The 13,665-nt window shown below is 50.2% G+C and overlaps 1 protein-coding gene across 1 annotated transcript in view; it reads left to right on the top strand.

Moving 5' to 3' along the window:
- The window catches only part of RIN2 (Ras and Rab interactor 2), a 238,679-nt gene that overhangs the window by 24,491 nt on the left and 200,523 nt on the right, over positions 1-13,665 (top strand). The window contains exon 2 of the mRNA XM_062203799.1: positions 11,047-11,170. The gene's annotated coding sequence lies outside the window, so the exon portion shown is untranslated. The remainder of the gene's footprint in view (positions 1-11,046; positions 11,171-13,665) is intronic.

Genomic DNA, 13,665 nt, shown 5'->3' with positions numbered 1-13,665 from the left:
GCACCGAGTAGGCCTTGGGAAGAAGTGACCGTGCAGAGATTGCGTGGTCAGGCTACTGCTGCCCTGGCTTTGGGATCTGCTTGGAAGAGCAGCCTTGGAAATCGGACATCTTCACACTCCGATGCATGAGGAAATGGACTTCAAAGGAAGATGACGCCCTGGTGTTTTGTTTTTCTCAAGAAAGATATTTCCCCTGGCTCTCCCTCTCTCTGTGTGACTCTCTTAAATAAATAAATATTTAAAAAAGATTGATATGTCGAGGTACTGTGTAGCCGATTTGCAGGAACCCCGGGCTTGCAATTAGAATGCTCCCTGCAGCCGAGAGGCGAAGATGCCTGAAGCTCTGGATTACAGACGCCCTCCCACGGTCGGACAAGCATTGCAGTCCCGGGATAGGGAGGCGACTCGGGCACAGGGGCCGGACTACCTTTCAGATAAGCCCCTGTTTTTAAAAATCAGCTCCGTCGGGCCAGTGTTGTGGCACAGAAGGTTAAGCCACTGCCTGTGACACCCGCATCCCATATGGGCACCAGTTTGAGTCCTGGCTGCTCCACTTCCAATCCAGTTCCCTGCTAATGCACTGGGACAGCAGCAGAAGATGGCCTAAGTGCTGGGGCCCCTGCACCCACGTGGGTGAAACCCAATTTCAGGCTTGAAATACATATTTAAAATGTTGATGATCGCTGGAGAACAGGTTTACGAAAATAACTGTTGATTGAATTAACTGATCTCCCCAAGAATCTGCAAAAGCAGTGATTCTGCTGGTGAATGATCATCTTAATTCTCCCAGCTTCTGAATGCCTCCCTTGCTCTTGGTTGCCATGAGCCAGAGGCCTGGGCTTTGTATGCCATTCAGGCCTCCTGGGAAATGTGACTCGGGTGGATCCATCCCTGGTCTTCATGGTTAAGGCATGTCTCATTTGGTGCACAGGGGTATTTGTGGCATGGGCAGTCGGCGAGTGTGTGAGAGGACCCACCGCCTGCCTGGGTGTGGGATGTCAGGCTCAGGCCGACAACAGAAGGAGCCTGAGGTGCCTGCCGGCTTTGTGACAAAGGGAGGGCCTGAAGATGAGCTTCAGCTAGTTCCATCTCCACGTGGCCACTCCCAGGGGCTCCCAGCCAGCAGCTGGGGACAGGCAGTAGCCAGTGGTTGGTTTTTTTTTTTTTTTTCTCATTAAGATATGTTTGTTTATTTGAAAGGCTGGTTAACGAGAGACAGAGATCTTCCATCTGTTGGTTCATTCCCCCAGTGGCTGCAGCAGCTGGAGCTGGGGCTGGGCCAGTCCAAAGCCAGGAGGCAGGAGCCGGAACTCCATCCGGGCCTCCTACATGGGTGGCAGGGTCCCAAGCACTTGGACCATCTGCTGCTGCTTTCCCAGGTCATTAGTGGAGAGCTGGATCAGAAATGGAGTGGCCGGGACGTGAAGTGGCAATCCATACAGGGGATGCCGGTATCACACACTGCAGCTTAAATCACCACGCCACCAAGCCAGCCCCCGTGGTGGGCTTTCTAGAGCCCCAAGGTGGCAGTGGGAGGGGTGCTGCGGAGTCTGGGTCCTCGCACTCTGGTGGCTTTAGCACCGTGTCACATCGGAGTGCAACAACAGATCTTTCTACCACAGCATGGTTGTAACAGGAGGCATCCACCTGCCTAAATAGGGTTTATATTAATGGGATTTTCTCAAACCAAATTCCTCCTCATTCATTTATTCTGCAAACACAGAGATGTCCCTGGGCAGGCTTGTCGTGGCCACACCAGGGGTCCTCAGCCATCTCTCCTTAGGACCCTCTGGAGAATGTCATTCTCACCTCTTTGGATGGGGACACAGTGTGGGGTCTGACCTGGGAGATACCTGTCCAGGTAGAGGCTCTGGGAATTGGGGGTGAGGCCCCCAGCCAAGGAGCTTCTAGTCCGAGTCCCCTGCAAGCAGACCCCCTGAACATGTAGTTTCTGGGGGGAGGGGACAGCCAGAGGGGATGCGTTTTTCACATTGACCCTGTGGACAACCAGGGCTGGTGCTGTTGGGAGCCATCCCACCAGAGGCATCAGGGCCATTGCAGGCCTAGAGCTGTGCAGACTGGAGTGCACGCGGGCGTGCGCGCGTGTGTGTGTGTGTGTGTGAGAGAGAGAGAGAGAGAGAGAGAGAGAAAGATTGATTTCCAGCCCTGCTGTCCTTTTCCCAGAAAAAGCTCCCCCCCCCCCCCAGAGCTAGAGACCTGGACAGGGTGGAGTCAGGGTGGGTTGGGTTGGTGTGGGAGACGGGGCATGGCGGAACATGGCAGAGCCTGCCGCATCCGCGGAAGAAGATGAAAACAGCGAGAGGCCGGCCCTGTGCATCTGAGCAGGGCGGGCAGGCGTGAGGTGCAGGAGAGCTATGCTCCAAAACAGCCGGCTGCCCCTCTGCCCTAGGCACCTGGCCGGAGACCTGTCTTTTATTCCGAACGGCAGGTGTATCGCAGGTGCTGGGAATAGTCAGGGTGGAAGCTTGGCCTGTTCGGGTGATGGCTGAAGACAATCAAGAATTGTGGCTTCTGTTGGCTGGCGCCGTGGCTCAACAGGCTAATCCTCCACCTTGCGGCGCCGGCACACCGGGTTCTAGTCCCGGTCGGGGCACCGATCCTGTCCCGGTTGCCCCTCTTCCAGGCCAGCTCTCTGCTGTGGCCAGGGAGTGCAGTGGAGGATGGCCCAAGTACTTGGGCTCTGCACCCCATGGGAGACCAGGAGAAGCACCTGGCTCCTGCCATCGGAACAGCGCGGTGCGCCGGCCGCAGCGCGCTACCGCGGCGGCCATTGGAGGGTGAACCAACGGCAAAAGGAAGACCTTTCTCTCTGTCTCTCTCTCACTGTCCACTCTGCCTGTCAAAAAAAAAAAAAAAAAAAATTGTGGCTTCTGTGAAAGGAATCCCGGCTGTGTGTGTGTGTGTGTGAGAGAGAGAGAGAGAGAGACTACGCAGAGTTTCTTGTTTGGAAAGTTACATTTACTTGTGCTAAGAAATGCCTATATTGTGAGTACATGTATTCTGTTAAAAATGGAAGTTTTTTAACGCAGTAAATGCTGTCATTTCAATATGGAGCAGTCTGAATTGTAGAATAATGATGATTGCCTAGATCCAAATCTCTTCCCATGGCTTACAAAGAAAAATTCACCCAAATCAACAAATACAGATGCTGCTTGCCTGTACCCTCAGGATTCCTAAGAAGCACAGAATTCTACCAACTTGTAAGGTCTTGTAAAGTGAGATAAGTGAGGTTGGTGCTGTGGCGTAGTGGGTAAAGCCACTGTCTGCAGTGCCGGCTTCCCATATGGGCACTGGTTGGAGACCTGGGTGCTCCACTTCTGATCCAGCTCTGTGCTATGCCCTGGGAAAGCAGTAGAAGATGGCCCCAGGTGCTTGAGCCTCTGCACCTGCCTGGGGGATCTGGAAGAAGCTCCTGGCTCCAGATTGGCTCAGCTCTGGCCATTGTGGCCATTTGGGGGGTGAACCAGTGAATGGAAGACTCTCTGCCTTTGCCTTTCAAATAAATACATTTTTTAAAAAGTGAGATTAGCAAGCACGCTGGTCCATCCAGGCAGGTGCTGGAGTCTGCTTCGGTGCAGAATGTCAGGCTCAGGGGGCTGGAAAACTGGAGCTCACAGAGCCTGGGGTGACAGCAAGCCCAGACAGGGGCACCCCACAAAGACAGAGCCCATCCTGAGTGGAAATGGGACGGCCTGTGGAGCACGTCTGAGGGAGGACACCTGCCACCTGTTGAGCAAGAAGGCACAAGGAATAAAACTAAGGGCCTGCAGACATTTTCACAGGGTATGCAAGTGGGAAGACAAAGCCCAGCACCACTTCTCCAAGGCAACTCAGACCACGAGTTACACTTCCCTGTACCAACAGTAGAGGGCGCGCTTGAATCAGACTGCTGCCTAATAACTCTGGTTGTCGCAAAAACTCTCCACGGCTGGTTCAGGAAAGAAAACATCGCAGAAAGAGCAAAATGCAGAAGATAAGGTGCAGGCCAAGCTACAGTCCGGAGAAAACAGTTTGAGAATCAAAGCATTTCAGCTCGTTGGTTTTCTAACCCCTTACACACACACACGCATACACACAGCAAAAGTGAAAGAAAACTCTAATACAGTGGTGTTTTCCATGTAATAAAAAAATCAGCCCTGCCAGCGCCACGGCTCACTAGGCTAATCCTCTGCCTTGCGACGCCGGCACACCGGGTTCTAGTCCCGGTCGGGGCACCGGATTCTGTCCCGGTTGCCCCTCTTCCAGGCCAGCTCTCTGCTGTGGCCCAGGAGTGCAGTGGAGGATGGCCCAAGTGCTTGGGCCCTGCACCCCATGGGAGACCAGGAGAAGCACCTGGCTCCTGCCATCGGATCAGCCCGGTGCGCCAGTCGCGGCGGCCATTGGAGGGTGAACCAACGGCAAAGGAAGACCTTTCTGTCTCTCTCACTGTCCACTCTGCCTGTCAAAAAAAAAAAAAAAAATTAGCCTTGACTTAGACATTCAAAAGTTTAGATCTAAAGTGGACAAAACACAGGAATATGTGACAGGAGAGTTGGCCAAATGCCCGTGCAGCAATGGGGAGACTGGGTTTGTGGGCAGCACGCAGAGCAGTCACGTGGCACCTGTTTGCTGTCTTTCCTAAGCTCTAGCCTGGGGCAAACACAGGAACACAGGAGCCTACTTTTCCAACGGGACGTGTTTGCCCACGCTCTCTGTTCCAGGAGGCTGCAGGAAATACAGGGCATACCTCGTTTTGCTGCACTTGACTTTGTCATGCTTTGCCAATGGTGGAGGTCTTTGTACAAATGTGTGGCTTTCAGCTGGGGGTGGTGCTCTATGAAGCAGGTCTATCTGCACTGTTTTTCCAACAACTGGTAATGATTGTTGGCATTTTTTTTTAGCAACAAGGTATTTTTTGGTTAAGGTGTGTTTTGTGCTTTTGGATCTCATGCTGTTGCACACGTAATAGACCACAGTACAGTGACAGCGTGCCTTTTATGAGTGCTGGGAATCCAAAAAATGTCCTGTGACTCCCTTTATTACGATAGTCACTTGATTGCGGTGGCCTGGAAGGGGAGAAGCAGGATGCCCTGAGGGACATGGCTGGAGCAGGCAGTGAGGTGAAGGGGGGCAGCTGACAGAGAGGGGCACTGACCTCTACCTGAGGGGGAGTGGCACTTCCAGCCGGCTTGCCGAGGCCTGCCGGTCCCACCTGGGAGCAATTAAGGCAATTCCCATCTCAGCCACCAACGTCTTCAGTGGAGAGGATGCTGCATAAGGAGAGCACAGGCTGTACATGAATCCAGTATTGACTGCGGCCTCCACCTGTGACTTCCTGTGGACACTGCAACATCTTGGCTGTCCGAGGGACTCTGGCGGGTGACACAGTCATCAAAAGAGTAATGACTCAGTGATGAGCAGGCTGTGTCCCCCGAGCAAGACGCCTGAACTAAGACCAAGAAACTGGGGCAGTTAAATGTTAGACCTTATATATATATATATATTTTTAAGATTTAGGTATTTATTTAAAAGAGTTACAGACAGAAAGCAAGAGAGCTCTTCTATCCTCTGGTTCACTCCCCAATGCCTGCCACAGCTGGGGCTGGGCCAGGCTGAAGCCAGAAACCTGGGACTCCATCAGGGTCTCTCATGTTGGTGGCATGGGCCGAAGCAGTTCCACCATCTGGCTTCACAGGTGGCAGCTTAACCTGCTGCACCAGGACGCCGGCCCCAACAGTGAGTGTTCCAAGGGACCCACGTGATCAGGAACTCTGAGCAGACCTGGAGAGCAGTGGCAAGAGCCACCACAGGGTCAGAGGGGCACGACGGGGTGACCGACCAGTGCGTGGTGTCAGGCAGGGCACTCACCTGTCCCAACTAGGAAGTGAGCATGGAATGCCACCCTCAGAGCTGATGCTGTGGTGCAGCGAGTTAAGCCCCAGCCTGCAGTGCCAGTATCCTACATGGATACCAGATTGAGTCCCAGCTGTTCCACTTCCAATCCAGCTCTCTGCTATGGTCTGGGAAAGCAGTAGAAGATGGCCCAAGTGCTTGGGCCCCTGTACCCACATGGGAGACCTGCATGATGCTCCTGGCTCCGGGCTGGTGCAGCAGTGGCTGGAAGATCTCTCTCTTTATCTTCCCTTTTCTCTCTGTAACTCTGCCTTTCAAATAAATAAACCTAAAAAAGAATGCTATATATCTAAAAACAATACCTTGCTATGATGATAAAGGGAGAAAAGCAGTCAGCACAGAGCCTGGCTGTGTGATCTGAGATGTTAAAAAGATTTGCAGGATGGTGACAGGAGGGGGCAGCAGAGGTTAAGGTGTTGTAGGCCCAGTGACCCGTGTGTGTGTGTGTGTGTGTGTGTAGAGTATCACTGTGTATATTTGTTTGTGTGTTGTCTGTGTTTGTGAATCTGTTTCTGTGGTGTGTGTGTGTGTGTGTCTGTCTGTCTGTCTGAAGAATATGGCAAATTTACCAGGCTGGCCAAGGGGGATTGGTAACCAGTAGGGTTTTGGGGACTCTTCTGTAGAGCAACGTTGTCTAATAAAAATATGAATGTAACCTGAGCCACGTTGTCATTTTATGTTTTTTGTAGTCACATTTTTAAAAAGTTGAAAGATAGAAGTAAAATTAGCTTTAATATTATATTTTATTGGGGGCTACCATTGTGGTGCAGTGGGTTAGGCTGCAGCCCGTGACGCTGGTATCCCATTTCAGAGCATGGGTTCGCGTTCTGGCTGCTCTGCTTCTGATCCAGCTCCCTGCTAATGTGTCTGGGAAAGCAGTGGAAGATGGCCCAAGTACTTGTGTCCCAGCCATCCCTATGGGAGACCCGGATAAAGCTCCTGGCTCCTGGCTTCAGCCTGGCCCAGGCCTGGATGTTGTGGTGTTTGGAGAGTGAACCAGTGGATGGCAGATCTCTCCCTCCTTCCCTCTCTCTCTGTCACTCTGCCTTTCAAATAAATTAAAAATAAAAATCTTTTTTATTTTTTTTAAAAAATATTTATCTATTTGAAAGGTAGAGTGACAGGGAGAGACAGAGGTGTTCCATGCGCTGGCTCACTCTCTAAATGACCACAACTAGCGGGGCTGGGCTAGTCCAAAACCAGGAGCCAGGAGCTTCATCCAGGTCCCCCATGTAGACGCAGAGACCTAAGAATGTGGGCCTTCTTCCACTGCTTTCCCCAGCGCATCAGCAGGGAGCTGGATCAGAAGTAGAGCATCTAGGACTTGAACCAGCACTCATACGGGATGCCAGTGCTGCAGGCTGTGGCTTTAACCCACCATACCACAGCACTGGCCCCAATAAAAATATTTTTTAAAATGTATTTTATTTAGGAACAGGCATCTGACCACATGGTAAAGCCAATAGTTAGGTTATCCACGTTTGTCCCCTCTCCCCATCTCTGCCATTTTGTGTAGGCATTTGGTGAGTGAACCAGCTAAAGGGAGTGTTTCTCTCTCTCATGCTCTCTTTCTCTCTGTGTGTTCCAAATACATAAATAATTTTAAAATATATATATTGTATTCGATCTACTATTTCAGAATATTTCTACATGTAATCAATATGGAAACTTATCATTTATTTATTTATTCTGCATCTTTTTGTGCCAAGTCTTCAAAACCTGGTGCATCGTTTCTACTCTTAGCACATTTTTATTTGGACCTGTGATCCGTGGCCACATAGGGCTTGCAGCTGCTCAACTGGGCAGCCCTGCCACAGAGGGGAACTCTGATAGCAGTAGTGTGGTTTCCTTCGGAGGTTCTTCTTTCTCCTCTCTCCTTTAGAGGGATAAATGATGGCACCTTTCTCCAATATAATTAATATAAAGAAAAAATGGAAAGGAAAAAGTGAAAAAATACTTCAAGAGTCATCTTTTACAGTCTGAGGTTAGGAGGGCACGGCTAGGCTAGGGCTAGGCTGGGGCATGGGTTCAAGTCCTGGCTGCTCCATTTCCTATCCAGCTCACTGCTAATGTGTCTGGGAAAACAGTGGACTGCACCCACATGGGAGACCTGGAAGAAGCATCTGACTCCTGGCTTCTGCCTGGCCCAATCCTGACTGTGGTGACCATTTGGACAGAACATCTCTCTCTCTGCCCCCCTCTCCCTCTCTCTCTCTCTCTCTGTCTCTCTGTCCCCTCTCTTTGTAATCCTACCTTACAAATAAATAATTGAATCTTTTTAAAACAAGGTTCTAGACTGAAAACCAGCAGGGTAATGATAGAGACAGGACCACTGACGGCAGACTCCTTCTCTGTGAGGCCAGGCATGCTTTTCTTTTCAAATTAATTAATTTATTTCAAAGGCAAAAAGGATGAGACAGTTCTTCCATTTGCTGGTTCACTCCCCAGATGGCTGCAACGTCTGGAGCTGGGCTGATGTGAAGCCAAGAGCTTCTTCTGGGTCTCCCACATGGGTGCACTTGGGCCATCCTCTGCTGCTTTTCCCAGGCCATTAGCAGGGAACTGGATCAGAAGTGGAGCAGCCAGACTTGAACCAGTGCACATATGGGATGCCAGTGGTACAGGCAGTGGCTTTACCAGTCACGTCACACCCCTGCCCCCAGGTGTGCTTTTTATCAGTCTCCCTCCAGTGCTGCTTTGTGAAATCCAAACTGGACGCATAGGCCACCTGCTGCTGCAACACCTGCAGCAGGTGTTGATGTAGATACCAGCCGCCTGCTCCACGCGGGGTGATGCCCAGGGAAGATTAGAACCAGCACCTGGATTGCCCACATGGACACACCCTCAGTAAGCTCTAAGAGTATGTAAGGTGCGGCATCCACAACGTTGCACTCCTTCACGTGTTTTTCAGTGAGACTAAAGGCTGCATGAAAATTTGGTAATGGTGGCAGTTGATGTTACTGAGTATACAGTAAGTAACCTGCAGGGGACCAATGCTTTCTGTGATTTATTTCACTTGATTTTTTAAAAAGATTTTATTTATTTATTTGAGAGGTAGAGGTATAGACAATGAGAAGGAGGGAGGGAGGGAGGAAGGGAGAAAGAAAAATGTCTTCCATCCGCTGAATTCACCCCCCAAATGTCCGATATGGCCAGAGCTGATCAAACACCAGGAGCCAGGAGCTTCATCCGGATCTCCTATGTGGATTCAGGGGCCCAAGAACCTGGGCCATCTTCTACTGCTTTCCCAGGCCATAGCAGAGAGCTGACTCGGAAGAGGAGCATCTGGGAGTCGAACTGGCGCCCACATGGGATGCTGGCACTGCAGTCGGAGGACTAACCCACTGTGCCACAGTGCTGGCCCCTCACTTGATCTTTAGAACAATCCTTGGAGATGGGTATTGTTCATAGTCACTCTGTTTTATACATAAGGAAGTCAAGTTCAATGGTTTGCTTGAGAGAGTAGTTGGGATGAAGCCCAGTTGTGTTACATCCAGGCCTGAGAGTAACAAGTACTGGAGAAACACAAGGAGGAGACTCCAGGCCAGAAAACCAAGGTGAACATAGATGGGAAGGAAGGGACGTGTGTGACACCTGCCTGGGAAGGGGCGGGCTGCTGGTAGGAAAGGCAGAGGCCAGTTACAGAGCCTGGCGAGGAGCTGAGACTATGAAATACCATGGAAACACTGGGGAACAGAGAATGAGACAGTCTTATCCTGGAATAGGGAGTTTAAGACATCCTAAGAATGGAGCAAGCAAGAAGAATGAACACACAACAAACATTTCTTTGGGAAACAAATATTAGAATTCATAGCAGCAATCTGGAAAGACAGAGTGCAAATTATAACAGTGTGTACCCTACTGAGGATATAGGCGATAGCGGTGGTAGTCAGAGGGACCTTGAGCTTTACCCAATGTTTGCATCATGTTTTATGTCTTTTATTTATTTATTTTTTTTGACAGGCAGAGTGGACAGTGAGAGAGAGAGACAGAGAGAAAGGTCTTCCTTTTGCTGTTGGTTCACCCGCCAATGGCTGCCGTGGCCAGCACGCTGCGGCCAGCGCACCGTGCTGATCCGAAGGCAGGAGCCAGGTGCTTCTCCTGGTCTCCCATGGGGTGCAGGGCCCAAGCACTTGGGCCATCCTCCACTGCACTTCCTGGCCACAGCAGAGAGCTGACCTGGAAGAGGGGCAACTGGGACAGAATCCGGCGCCCCAACCAGGACTAGAACCCGGTGTGCCGGCGCCGCAGGTGGAGGATTAGCCTATTGAGCCGTATCGCCGGCCCATGTTTTCTGTCTTTACAAACAAGATATATGCAGCTGAGCTTGAAAAAGCTAAGATACTGATAAAAAGCAGTTCAGATGACATACGGGGTCATATGGGAATTTCATATTCAGATTGGTGTCATATCCAGAATTCAGACTGGGAGGCTGTAGGACCCTTTTTGTAGGAGAGCATGTGATGTAGGAGGTGAGGGGGAAAAAGGAATGGTCACCGATTGACAGGGGAGACAGGCTGGTACATGGTTAGTTTTTCTTTTTTTTTAAGATTTATTTTTTATTTATTTGAAAGGCAGAGTTACAGAGAAAGAGACAGAGAGGTCTTCCGTCTGCTGGTTCACTTTCCAAATGACTGCAATGCCCGGGGCTGGGTCAGGCTGAAGCCAGGAGCTTCTTCTGGGTCTCCCATGAGTGTGCAGGGACCCAAGGACTTGGGCCATCCTCTGGTGCTTTCTCGGGTGCCTTAGCAGGGAGCTGGATCGGAAGTGGAACAGCTGGGAATCGAACTTACGTCTATATGGGGTGCTGGTGCTGCAGGTGGTGCAGCTATGTCCACAATGCCAGCCCCTCCTTTTTATTTTTTAAGTGAAAGACCCTTTGGAGTTCTTAAAATGTGAGCATTTGCCTGGGGATGTGGAGAACATTCTGGTCAAGAGGCTCGACTCAGCTTCCTGGGCCAGAGGCCAGAGGCAGAGTGGGATCAGCCAGAGGAAGAAAAGGCACCTCTGTCTCTCCTCTCTCAATACGTCCTCCCAGAGCCAGGGGGCGGGGACACAGGGCCCTTGGGTTGGTGCTCATGGGGTTTGCAAAGGGCACACAAACTCCTAAATGGTCCCTTCTGTGTGTGGTAGATGGAGACCGGCGATCCGGACTTCTGAGTGTCTACCAGGAAAATTGCGCATGCAAGTCCTGCAGAATGCTACAGAAGTCGGGCTGACCCAGAGCCGGGCAGCCGGAGAGATGCTGGCGTGACCGGTAAGTGGCACCGAACTTATAAGTCTTACCCGCTTACATGCTGTTGCTGTGGCCAAGGGGATTGTGGGCCTTGGCTGGGGTTTGCTGCTGAGGGATTGCATTTAGGATGCACCTGCAGCAGGGCCACGCAAGCCTCAGGAGAGGCGAAGAATCCTGAGAGCGTGAACAGAAACACTCATGTGCCTGCAGCACCAACCACGTGCTTTACACACTGTAAAGGGTTAATTCCTCTAGTTCTCATGGCAGCATGCATTAGGCTCTGCTGTGGCCTGACTTTGCGAATGGAGCACAAAGAACCCAGGCAGCCGTGGACAGGATGGAGCCTACAGCAACTATTTCATCTGTTTCCTTTCTACAGAAATTATCCTCATAGGGATATGGATCTAGGGTCACTGTCGCAGGTGGTGTTTTCCAGAAATGGCCATAGCAATGTGACTGCTTTTGTAGATTTTTACTGCTCCCTCATCAAGTGGAATCTCCCTTGGAATCTTAGCAGGGTTCAGGGGCTACCCCAACATACAGAACGTGGCAGAAATGTTGAATGACCTCAAAACTTTGATGAATACAAATGGTTTCCTTTCTCCTGGCTCTCTCCTTCTCCTGGGATGTGAGCCTTTGAGACCCGGCCACCCTAGAGAAGCCACATGCAAGTGTTCTGGCTGGCAATTGGACTCCCTGCAAATCGGACTTTGAAAGTCTGGCGCCACCTGCCTTCCAGTGGCTCCCCACTGATACAAGCCTGATGAATCATCCCTGCTGAGCCCTGCCCCTCCATCAGAACAATCGAAAGCACAATAAACACTGTCATTCTTCTGAGCTTTCTCATTTAAACCCACAACAGTGCTTAAGGGAGATAACGTTACACGCATTGTCAAGTAAGCCAACAGGTGGAGTGACTCACTCAAGGTCTGTGTCACTGGAATTTAAACCAGGATTGTTTGATTTCAAGCTTGTGATATTAGTCACGGCCCCAGCTATGTGTTCCTCCTGGGCTGCGACTTTACCAACTGTTCTCAAAGCAAGGCTTGTTGTAGTAAGAAGATAAGAGAGCAGCATCTTAGAGAATTGGCTTTGTACAATATATTGTGCCTCTGTGTCCTGAATTTGGACCTTACTTAGATGTTCCGTGTCCTGGCTTACTTGTAGAGTTCTCCAGGGAAGCTGTACTTACGTCTGGTGTCTGTTCAAGCCATTCAGTATGCCTTTCCCATTGTGTAAAATCATCATCTTGTGTGCCTGTGAGTGGTGCTTCTGCCCCTTTGACTTGGAGGAGGTCAGGGACTGCGCCCCTCACCTTACTGTTTCTAGCATAGACCCTTACCTGTAGCAGGCACTGATAAATGCATGTTAAAATCGTAACAAGAGCATTACATGTGGATTTTCTCTATGATAGTGAAAGAAAGGTAAGGAAGCACATATTTCCAGGTATAAACTTGGAAGTTTTGTCTTACTTTGGTGTTGAAATTTTGCCTTTTGAGGCTGTTAAAAAGTGAACAAGGGGACTGGTGTTGTGGTGTAGCAAGTTAAGCCTCTGCCAGCAACACTGGCATCCTATATTCGTGCTGGGTCAAGTCCTGGCTGCTCCACTTCCACTCCACCTCCTTGCTTATGTGCCTGAGAAAGCAGTGGAAGATGGCCTCAGTGCTTGGGTCCCTGCCACCCTTGGGAGACCTAGAAGGAGCTCCAGGATTCTGGTTTTGGCTGGGCCTAACCATTTAGGGAGTGGACCAGTGGATGGACGATCTCCCCCTCTCCCCCTCTCTCCCTCTCTCCCTCTCTCCCTCTCCCCCTCTCTCCCTCTCCCCTTCTCTCCCTCTCCCCCTCTCTCCCTCTCCCCTTCTCTCCCTCTCTCCCTCTCTCCCCCCGCTCCTCTGTAAGTCTGCCTTTCAAATAAATAAAACTGAAAAAAAAAAGTAAATGAAACACAATACAATTTTAAGGAGTTTATTTGAGCAAATGATGATTTATGAATCAGGCAGCTCCAAACCAGGAGTGATTCTGGAGCCCCATGGACAGAGGCAAGAGGAAAGCTTTCATAGGATGGACAATGAAATAAGGTTGGTTATAATTACCTAGTTTGTGCATTGGATTAATTCCATTGCCAAATCCCTATTTCGAAAATTATAGCTTTATTTGACTACTTCTGATTGGTTGAGCTTAAGTTATATTTTTCTTTAATATAGGCATCTACAAGAAATAAGCATCATATATGTTTGAAATCAAGTAAGGCTTGATGAGCCTAATGGTGGTGTCTGCTCAGGAATTCTTTAGACATGGTCTTAATTTTAATTCATTCCTAAATTCTGATTTATTTTTATTTCTTTGAAAGGCAGAGAGAGAGAGAGAGAGAGAGAGAGAGAGAGAGAGAGAGATCTCCCATCTAGTGGTTTACTCTCTCCTCAAATGCCCTCAACAGACGGGGCTGGACCTGGCCCCAGCTGGGAGCCAGAACTCCATCCAAGTCTCCCACATGGGTGGCAGGGACCCAGTTAATG

This window comes from Lepus europaeus, chromosome 10 (genome assembly GCF_033115175.1).
Source record: "Lepus europaeus isolate LE1 chromosome 10, mLepTim1.pri, whole genome shotgun sequence".
Taxonomy (NCBI): Eukaryota; Metazoa; Chordata; class Mammalia; order Lagomorpha; family Leporidae; genus Lepus; species Lepus europaeus.
This window is presented reverse-complemented; position numbering and strand designations above follow the sequence as displayed.